The 11,160-nt window shown below is 37.6% G+C and overlaps 1 protein-coding gene across 2 annotated transcripts in view; it reads left to right on the top strand.

Moving 5' to 3' along the window:
- endov (endonuclease V) overlaps positions 1-11,160 on the top strand; it is a 56,786-nt gene that overhangs the window by 39,653 nt on the left and 5,973 nt on the right. The window lies entirely within an intron of this gene.

Here is an 11,160-nt window from a genome sequence, read left to right as displayed (position 1 = left end):
AAACACTCCCTGTTCCCTGTTCTGTTTTATTATAAAATAAAAGCCAGCGTCAGAGCGGTACCATTTTTCTCTCTTTAAGAATATCTGCAGGCAGTTTCTCCATCCTTCTGTTTCTTCTTCTTATTACTCCTCATTTTACCATAACTACTTATTTCTCTCTCTCTTGCTCACCAACATGCCTTTATTTGGACTTATTAGCTCTTTGTACATATTTATCTCTGTTTTGCTTAACTCCTCCTTCATCTGGCACACAGATCAAATCTTTGGCACATTCTGATTGTTTTTGAGATATAAACAGATGGATTCACTGAGGACATATTTGAGCATGTTTTTTCTTTATCTAGATCATTTTGGCATTTTTGCTGCTAATGTCCTTTTTTAGTGCTGGCTTAAATTGTATTCATCTCGCACATCTTATACAGACATAAACAACATTCACAATGACTTGCAATGTTAATTCTTCTTGAAAACAAAACCTATAAACTGTGATGTTTATTTATAATCATCTCCTCATACTCAGTATAACATTTTAACAGAATAACATCACAGATCAGTATTTACCAGCTTGGAGACATTTTTTATCTATTCATCTTCACAAAATGGCTCAGTCAGACCACATAAAAGCTTTGAACATCGTATTCATATCTTCATACACATCCTAATCTAGATTTACAGCAGAAATTTGACTGGACAGTTATAAGTGATGAATTTGCTCATATTTGAACCATTTTATTGTAGGCTCTGGCTGTATGCTTATGGCATGCTTGCGGGTAAAACATCTGTACTAAGCGCTTCTACTAAGTTTTCTTTACCTGTTTTTATCTCCAGCTACAACTGCAAAGTTTCTGGAAATATCTAATTGTGACGCTATCATTGAAAATTGCAATAAAAATATAGATCATTTACTAAATAGCACACATTTATCTGACCTATTCTTTTACCATTATTTAGACAAAAAGAAACATTAATGTACAATACAACTAAGGTAAAAGTCGGCTAATGTTTTACAGTAATGTCCTTCACATGAATCATCATTCAATAAAACGTTGTTTTATGATATATATATATATAAAATAAAGAGTTTTACACCTTTTCTATTTCTTACTTTCTGTAAAAAGTTGGGTTTCTGTTTCCTGGAAAACAAACTTATTTGCTGAAGAGAAGAAAAGCGAAGAAAAAGTGAATGTTAGGCATCTACTTAAATGGACGGAAAGAGGAAGAGGGCAATAGGAATAAAAGAAAAAAGCCTCTGCAGATAGAGGAAAACTCCCTCCCCTTTGTCTGTCTCTTTATTTATTCACCCTCCCGTCTGTCTGTCTGACGCAGTGGAGGGGAAATCGCATACATTTCATCATGCCCGGCCTTATACAGAAAAACCCTCTACGCTACCTCACCTCCCTCTGCCCAGAATGCCGCCGCACGCCTCTCAAGTGCTGATAAATTGCCACCCCCTGCCTCATTTTTCACCATCTCATCATCAAACACACTGACAAGAAGCCCCTGCGCACTCCTCAACGATAACAAGAACAATCGCTGAGCCCCAGGAACAGGAGACGGGATGAGAGAAAGGACAAATAGGTTGGCAGGAGGATGTGCGGCAGATAGAGAAGGGCAGCAGAAAAAAAATGTTTTATTCTTCTAAAGAAGAAAATTAACTGAAGTAAAAAAAGCTTCATCTTGCTTTTGGTTTTAGAAGCTTAAAATATGCTGTATTTTATTTGATCAGTCCAACATCTGCAGTAGCTTCAGGTGGATATCAGCAAAGTTTGGGATTCTCGCTGTGTCACCGTTTCATATGCTGCTCAACAGCTGTGGATTTTATCTGTATCGCTGCAGGAGAATATCCACAAACAGCAGCTAAGTTACCTATTTTCTCATCTAAGTCTCTGCTGCAACCGTATCATAATCTGCAGCAGCCATGTGACTGTGAGGAGCTCACTGTGGGAGTCCTGTCAGGGAGGAAGAGTCATGATATTCAGTGCACTGATTTGTTCACTAGACTGCAGTACAGCAGAGGAAAGGTTTAGGGGGTGACATATCATGACTTCATCTATTTCTCATTGCTCTCATCATGCTTTGACCTTTGTTTTCCTGTTTTGGTCCTTTTTCTGGCAAAGGAAGCCTGCCAAGAAGTGCGAGTATCTGAGAGTGAATATTTTATAAGCTGAAATCCTTGTAGTCATACCAGATTAATGGGATGCTTTGGCATTTTTCTAATGAAGTTTAATTGAAGGGTTTTATTTGTAGTCTTCTACCATTTCAAATAAAACTATGAAGCATTTCATTTCATTCATACTGCCTGTAGTGAACCAAAGCAACCCCATGGTATGATGCCAGCTCCAATGATCAATATGTAGGTTTTATAATGTAGGTAAAGTGCAGTATTATCATGGTTTGTTTTTTTTTTTTTTTGCCACAAATAGTTCTTCAGACAAACACTTGTTTTCTGAGTCTCCTTACATGGCCTGCTGCAGACTATAATTTGCCCTAATTCTTGACAGACACAAATGGGTCTACAGTACAAAATCAATGATTATCATGTAAATCCAATCCTAAACTTTGGATCTCTACTGCTCTTCCGGAATTACTATAAACGTCTTCACAGGTTTTTTGTTTAATGCCTTCCAAGTCAAGCCTTAGGTGAATGATCATGCTCTTCTAGGTCTGCAGTTGCGCCACACTCTTCTCATTATACCAGATTTGGCTGAAGTCACTCTCCAAGAACTTCATGGTGGCAAAACTGGGGGAAGATGAGATCTGTCCTGAATACCTTAGAGCTCTGGATGTTTTCGGTCTGGTGTAGCGGAGATCGGAGACAGTGCCCATAAACTGGGAGGCAGAGTTGGTGGTTTCCCTGCATAAGAAGGGGGACTGGAGAGAGTGTTCCAACTGTAGGGTGACCCGTCTCAGACCCCATGGGAATGCCTACGGCTCATTACTGGACAGGAGAGTCCACCTTATGTCGAACCTCAACTTCAGGAGGAGCAGTTTGGTTTTCTTCCTGGCCATGGAACAGTGTACCAGCCTTATACTCTCTGCAAGGTGCTAAACGGTTTGTTGGAGTTTGCCCAACCAGTCCACATTTTTTGTCTATGCTGTTCCCTGGGCTCCTCTACTATGGGACAACCCATCTCTGTACAAGCAGAGCAGGAGCTTGGTCCACATTGCAGTATGAAGTCAGACATATTCCTATTGAGTGTTGGACTCCAATAGGGCTGCCCTCTGCCAACGGTCCTGTTCATAATATTTGTAGACTGTCATGATCTTTGCGCTGATGACTTAATGGCTTAATGGTTTATTCACCTTTCTAGCTTTGCCTAGTTTCTCATTATCATTCATCTGTGTCACCTGCTCCAGTCTCTTTTTTAACCTGCTTGCTCCCAGTCATCAGTACTAGATTATTTAAGCCTTTGATGAGAGTTCTCTAGCGTACCTGATTGTTTGCCTGATCCTGACCCAATCTGCCTTTGGACTTTTGAGCAGGCTGAAGATATTTTCAAAAAATTAAAATTTCTGAAAATTCGACAATGTATCTATTTTTCGTTTCACATCACACATATGTAGTACTTCATGTTGGTTTCTTATAAAAAGCTTCAATAAAATATTTTTTGGTGAATGAGACAAAAGCTTTTTCTTTTTTAAAGAATTGTATAAACTTATAGATGATGTTGGATCCTGCTGTGTTTTTGTTAAAGAATATGATACCTGCCTTGCACTGTGGTTACCTTAAGACATGTAATAATGGCCTGCTGGAGGGTGTAATGAATGGTTGTGATCTGAACTGTAAAGATGAAACCTTCAAGTAAATGAAATACGTTTTTGATCTAACCTGCTTGTTTCTCTGTGGCGCGTTAATTTCTAAATAACTGCTTCTCAATAAAGGTGATGTGTGCATGGATTAGTTTAATTGTATTTTAGTATTTCTGGTCTATTATAAACTACAGTCTCAGCTGAATAGTGATTATTTTGGTTTCATTAAAGAAAAGAAAATCTTTAACGGACTCTCCTGCTGAGGGCTCTATTTTTCACATATTCCACTTTGATGAGTCACTCATCTTCAAACACTATTTACTCCGTTTCATCTGCTTCAAAAAAAACATTCAGTCAATAAATCATCCAATTCAGATGTAGCAGATCTAATATGTTTTTGTTTTAGAATTCTGAATGCACTTTTATTTTATTTACATGAACTTGTTGTGAATTAGTTTGAATTGCATTTTTACATCAATATTAAATTAGATATTTATGAGTTGTTTTATACTTCTTACTAGAACTGCTTTATGCAGAGCACTTTTAACTGAATAGGTGCATAAACTATATAACGAAATCAGCAACCAAAATAAGTTGCTGAAAATAAGCATTATTTTTTTGCATCTTACAGCCACAGAAATTATGGGTAATCTGAACATAATTTTAGTAGTTCATGGGAAATAAAAAACAAAGTTGATCAGCACGTTGCTTCTATTGAACAACCCTTTCCCCCATAGAATCTCATATTATAATGATTCTGAGCTTTCTGGAAGTTTTGATTCTGTTTAAGACTTAGACTTAGACAGATTTATTTTGTCATTTTGTATCCATGAGTGTATACAAAAGGAATTTTTGTTTAAAAAATCTCTAGACAATTTCATTTTTTAAAGTGCAGCCTTGAAAAACATTAATAAAAACATTAAAACAAAAAATAGTAATATAAACAAATGATTGTATATTTACAGTTCTAAAGTTTTAAGTTTAAGTTTTCTTTTTGAGTTTTTAATTACACTTTGATTTATGTCATTCATTGGTATCATTTCCATTTTGTGTCATTCTATTTGTTTTCTAGTTATATTTAAGCAGAGCTTGTCACGTTTGGATAGACGTTTTTGAGGACCCAAAGGCAAGAATCAGGAGGCAGAGTTTAGTCTTGCAGATTTAATGGGTCACTGAGGCAGAAATACAGAATACAAAAATGCTGAGAACCAAAATATAGATAACCAAAATGTCAGGGAGAACTCACATGAGGAACCAGAGATGAGGAAGCAGTAAACAACAGACCAGCAATGCGTAACCGCAGAGGTGGTGTACATATGGGAGACTAAACCGAGACAGGCTAATCAGCCTGATTGGAAGGCTTAATAAAGTAGATAAAAAGTATAAACTAGGTAAATACTAAATAAAATGCAAGGTTTTAGACATAGCCGAAGTGGCTCCTATCAACGCGAAGCTGCATATTATCAGCCATAAGAAACTAAAAGAAGGTAGAGGGGGCACAGTCTGGAGCCATTCTATGGGACTGATAACCACTAATAACAGCGATTTAGTGGTTGATCACATCCAAAATGGCTGTATCTTACATACAAAGTGCCATCCCACTGTTGAACCACAGGGTTTGATATGATTTAGGCCAGGGATGTCAAACTGGTTCCAGAAAGGGCCGTGTGGCTGCAGGTTTTCTTTCCAACCAAGCAATAGCACACCAGACTCCAGTCATCCCATCAAGTCATCATGTTTAGACTGGACTTACTTGATGGGATGACTGGAGTCTGGTGTGCTATTTTTTGGTTGGAAAGAAAACCTGCAGCCACACGGCCCTTTCTGGGACCAGTTTCACATCCCTGATTTAGGCTGATACTATGAATCTATTACAGGTTTAACTCTCCGACACAAAGTTTAGAAGTGTTTACAGGACTGTTGACCATTCTTCCAGCATTTTTGAGGTCATACATTGATGTTGGATGAGTAGGACTGGCTTCCAGTTTCTATTGTAATTCATTCCAACTGTGTTTTGTTAGATTGAGGTCAGATGTCTGTGCAGAACTGTCTGGTTCTTCCACACCAATCTTACCAATCTGCTTATTTATGGCCATAATGTTGTGCCATAGTGTAGAGTTAAGCTGGAACAGTGAGAAACTACCATCTACTGTAACTGTTCAAAGTCGGGAGCAGGAAATTGTGCAAAAATCTTGCTGTTTTGCAACCATGACAACCAGTCAGAGCTCATAAAAATGGTGGCTAGGAGAACAGCATGATACAGGGGACAAAGCCTGGAGCTTGACCGACAGGGTGTCACAGAACAATCTAAGCAGCTCATTAGTGACAACAACATATACTGCAACCGTGGCAGGTTGACCAGATAACCACTCAAAGCCATTCATTCATGTTGTTAAAAAGATTTTTTTTTATACCATCGGAAATATGGACACATCTCATCTCAATCATCTAAACCCAACCATAAACATTTCTTCTAAATACGGAGCCATCCCGTTTTTCAAGGGGAGATGAGAAAGTTGATTTTGGAAAATAATGAAGCGGTAATGCTTTTGAGATTGTTAGTGGTTAGAAAAGCCATTTTAATTTAGCCCTAGAAGGACTGTTTCATGGTCCTATTTCTAGCACAGTTACCAGCAGTTGCCTTCTGTCCTCCATCCTCACTTCGTCTATCTGTACACTAGGCTTCTCTGACCCCCCCCACTGTCATTCTTCCACCTCCAACAGTTAGACAAGGTGTTTGCCTCGGCCAGTCATAGCGTCTCCTCCACCTTCAGATTTCTGTTTCCTTGGCAGACTTATCAAATCTTCCAATGTGCTTCTCACCTCTCCTCTTAAGCTGCCTTATTCTCCCAGTGTTCTCACACTGATTCCCCACTGGTTCTGTCTGAGCTCAGAATACAGTCTCTTTTACCTATTTTGTCTGGTTAATTACCCCTGATTTGGGGATCTGACCAAAACAAGCTTGGAGCAAAGATACATGTCTGCTCAGAGAAAGAAACGTATCTACAACACAATAACCACTGCTTGAAATCAGTTGTCTTCATAATAACCTGCTGGTTGTCGGTGGGAGCCAATCGCATGAAAATCGGCTGATTTCTGAGCACTGTCGATTGACTTCACAGATGATGAAGTTGGGTCTTATGAAGCTTAATTCACATCAGTTACAGAATCCAAAATAGATGCATATCTGTTTTAAGGTAATGCCTCAAACACACTTCTTTTTGTGCAACATCCAAAATCCATCTACACTGAGACTGACTATGGCAGTGTGGTCTGTTTCATTTTAAACTATGAATTACCAGAAATAGCTCATAACTGTCTGATTATGTAATTTTAATGTGTAATATACTGAATGACAACTTTCTTCTCATGCTTTAGTAAAAAAGTTTTCTATACTACTCCTTATAGAGTACTGTAACATTTTTGGGTACTAAACACACTCTGCACATAAGCACATGCTGTTATGCAGCAGGAAGCTTGTTATTTTGCCTTTACATAAAAAAAGAAGTAATACAGTTTAATAACTTTTTTTTTAATTGTGATCGAGGGAATAAGAGCACTTCGTATGCACACTCACGCCCACCCCTCTTGCACACATATGTCTCACTTAAAAGGACCCTCAGCCTTAAAGCTTCTCCCTGAAGCCCACCTGTAATGCTTTGTCATCCATAAGCCTTAGTGTGCTGTGAACAGATCAACACAAGTCGTTGCATCTCATGTCCCCTGCAAGTTTCCCAAAGACACTGCAGGTAAATGTCTCTGCCATCACATCTCATATGCATCAGAGCGATATGCTTTTTTCCTCCCGGCTATAAAAGTGTAATTTGATAAATTAAATTAGCTGAATTCTGGTTGACATTTCTTTTATTGTATTTTTAAATAAGTTTTTTTAACAACATAATGCTTCTCAAATAGTATAATCTCCACACAGTGCTAAACCTTAGACATGAATAGAAGCAGATTGTTTGGTTCACCAATTTGTTCTAGTTGCTACACAAGTTCTCTTCAGGGACGTGATGTTCGGTTGCAAAGAGATACTTCATCTCCTCTCTGAGAGTCAAACTGATGTGAAAGAGCTTTACACGCTAGTTTGCTAGAAAAAAAAAGTCATGGTCCCTGTTAGGACATCATCTCTTATCAGCCTGCATGTTTTGTTTCATTGAATTTGAAGAGTCAAGCAAAATAGGAGAAAGAAATAGTTAGCTTATTGGGAACAAGTGGACAACTATGACAGAGTATTAGGGTCAGGCAAGAGATTTTTTTTATTTTATTTTGAGAATTAAGTCATAACATTAGGAGAATAAAGTTGCAATATTACGACAATAAAGTCGTAACATTATGAGAATAAAGTTGTAATATTCTGAGATTAAAGTCGTAACATTACAAGAATAAAGTTGCAATATTACGAGAAGGAAGTTATCAAATCACAATTTGTTTCAGAGAGAAAGCTTCGAGCGCCGACCAGCATATGACGGCCAACCAGCACCACCAAACAGCAACCTGAGTCCACTTTGACATACTGCCCAATTTGATGCTGGTGTGCTGACAGATTTTATTTGTCAAACCAGAGCCAAAGTATAACTTCATATAATGCTCGACATTCGTCATTTTAGGGAAGAAAGTGCTTCTTGTAAGAAGCTTGCTTCTTGAGTTGTGATAATATACTACTTGTATCTCTCTGTGTCTTAATATAACAACTTTATTCTCGTAATTTTATGTCTATTCTCATTGTGACTTTTTTTCTCGTAATATTACAACTTTTTTCTCGAAATAGAAGAAAAAAACAACTCTAGTCTGGCACTAATACTCCGTCATAGACAACAGCTAAGTTTGTAAAACTAAGAATAAAACAGAAAGCTCTGTTAATTCAGGAATAAGAGTAGACTGGTAGTTGAATATAAAACAAGCATATTGCACATAAATGCACTCAAAGAGTGTTCTAGAAAATTTTAATAATGGCATGAAAAAGTAAATTGAAGCAAGACATGAGAAGTTGCAGAGACAAAGTGAGCGTTGGATAAAGGACAACTTTGTGAGAAAGAGTTAAACTAACTGGAGTAAGAACTAAACTAGCTCTGAAAAGATTACAGAAAAGCTGAAAAAGCATTCATCAGCTGTACAAAGAAAAAACACCAAGAAATAAAACACACCATAAAAGAGCTTTTTTAGATCCAATCTATCAAACATTTCTTAATTTGAGAAGAATTACTTGTTCATTAGCTCTTAGTGAGCAGATGTTTCATACAAATTCAGACAGGTATAAACAGACACATTGTTACATTCTCATATAATTTAGAAATAATGTTTTTTAGATATCTAGAATATTTAATTCATCTGAGACTGGATAAAACAACTGACATAATTTTTCTGGATGCAAATCAACACAAACCAAATGCAGCCCCTAAAATATTACATAAAAGTCTGTTGTACAAATTGTCTGAGTCTGACAGCCATCTCAGTATTAGTCTGTTCCCTTTTCACTTCCTCTAGCTGGATAAGAGGCAGTATTAGATTTATTGCAAATAATTCCTCTTGGGTAAGGAGCCTGTGGGCTTTAGCAGGCAAGATGTTGATGTTATCACTGCCAGCAACACTCTGTGCTCTCTGCTGCTCACTTTGAGTTTGATATATGGGGAGGAAATCCCTCAAAGTCTCCCCAGGTCTAGCTCTTTGGGAATATTTATTTCTTATACTGCCTTTAACCGATGATAGTATGATATGTCACACAATAATCATAACCAATTTAACCCTAAAAGGTCACATTCAAATCAAGATTGATGCAGTTTTTTAGAGATTAAATGCATTTATATTCTTTAAATTTAAGTCAAATTAAATAACCTAAATAAAAAACATGCTCAAATTTAATTTATTTAACTTTCCTCGTGCTTTTGGCATGAGATTTCCTAGAGAATAGTTTCTCCAGCCTCGCAGTAGGAAGAAGGCTGCTCTGGTTGAGTCACTTGGTTGTGGGCAACCCCAGTGCAGATGTTTAGGAAAACTTCTGCACAGGATGGAGACACGCAGGCCTCTCTCAGGGCAGCAGATGGACCAGCGTTTTGTGGTGGTTCTCTAAAAGAGTTCTATAAAAGCTGAAAAAGAGAGATTTAACTGGGTTACAGTAAAACTCTGAGTTTACACACTGAAGCTTCCCTCTCCGGTTCTTTTCCTGAGAGGAAATCACTCGGGAGAAATTTTTTAAATAATACTTCATAATATATATGTATTAAATAACCATGAAACATGACAGCAGATTATGACAGAAATTGTAATCTTACTCAGACCAGAAAAGTTGCTTTGAGTTACAGAAGGCAGCGCTTACCAACCAAGCTCACATCTCATTGAAGTGGCCTCTTATTACAGTTAAAGAAGCATTTTATACAGTTCCAGTATGCCACATCATTACTTCATTACTTCATATACGTTCTTATGAGGAGACATCTATGGCTCCAGCCTTATCAAACTATTACAGTGAGTTAGATAAAAACACAAAGAACTCGCTGTTAAGAATAATCCACTCTGTCTGTGTCCTCACTTCATTCCCTTATCTTTGTTATGTACATAATAAACATGATAACACAGAAGAACTGCCCTAATTATATAAACTGCTTGGGAAAACATTAGTTCTGACACCTAACAGGCAGGTATCGTTAGAGTTTAGCAAACTTACTGTACACATCATCAATAAGAATAATCTGTCAGGGTTTGGTTAAGGTTTGTTGACCGGAAAGCAGATGCAGGAAGGCAGAGGTGAGATTTCTTGGTGATTTAATGAAAGTGAACAGAAAACAGAGGCAGGTAATCCAAAATATGAAAACAAAGTCCAAATAAATGGCAAAACCGGGAATCCAAAAATCCAAAATGAAAACAAAGTCAAACCGTACCAAAAACCATGGAGACATCAGGGAACAGACATCACTGTAACAAGGAGGAAGGCTCAGAGAGACGAGTTGGAGGAAGTTAGACGAGGACCCAGCCAAGAAGAGAGAGAGCATTTATAGAAGACAGAAACAAAGAGAGGGCTAATGAGCAGATTGGGAACAGGTGAGGAGAGAGCAGAACAGAAAGGGAGCCAGGGAAAAAGGAGAACACAAGAGGGCAGCAAATAAAAACCTGGAAGACTGAAAAACACAACGAAATAGGAATTAAACCACCAAGACTATAAAAACATGGAGCAAAGAAAAACACTCAAAAGAAAACATAAGAGAACCACGACTAAGACAGTAACTAAAACTATATAACTACTATAACTTTATGTCTCAACTTCCCCCATTATGAATGCTAGATGCACTAATCTGCTGATCACAATTTAAGATTTGTCTGTGATTGGTAACAACAAGCCATCCTTCATCTTGGATCCAAATGTGCAGTAGTAAGATCTAGCTGTCCAGCAAGTGTCCAACCATCACATAT

Source organism: Cyprinodon variegatus, unplaced genomic scaffold (assembly GCF_000732505.1).
Source record: "Cyprinodon variegatus isolate N-32 unplaced genomic scaffold, C_variegatus-1.0 Scaffold126, whole genome shotgun sequence".
Lineage (NCBI taxonomy): Eukaryota > Metazoa > Chordata > Actinopteri > Cyprinodontiformes > Cyprinodontidae > Cyprinodon > Cyprinodon variegatus.
This window is presented reverse-complemented; position numbering and strand designations above follow the sequence as displayed.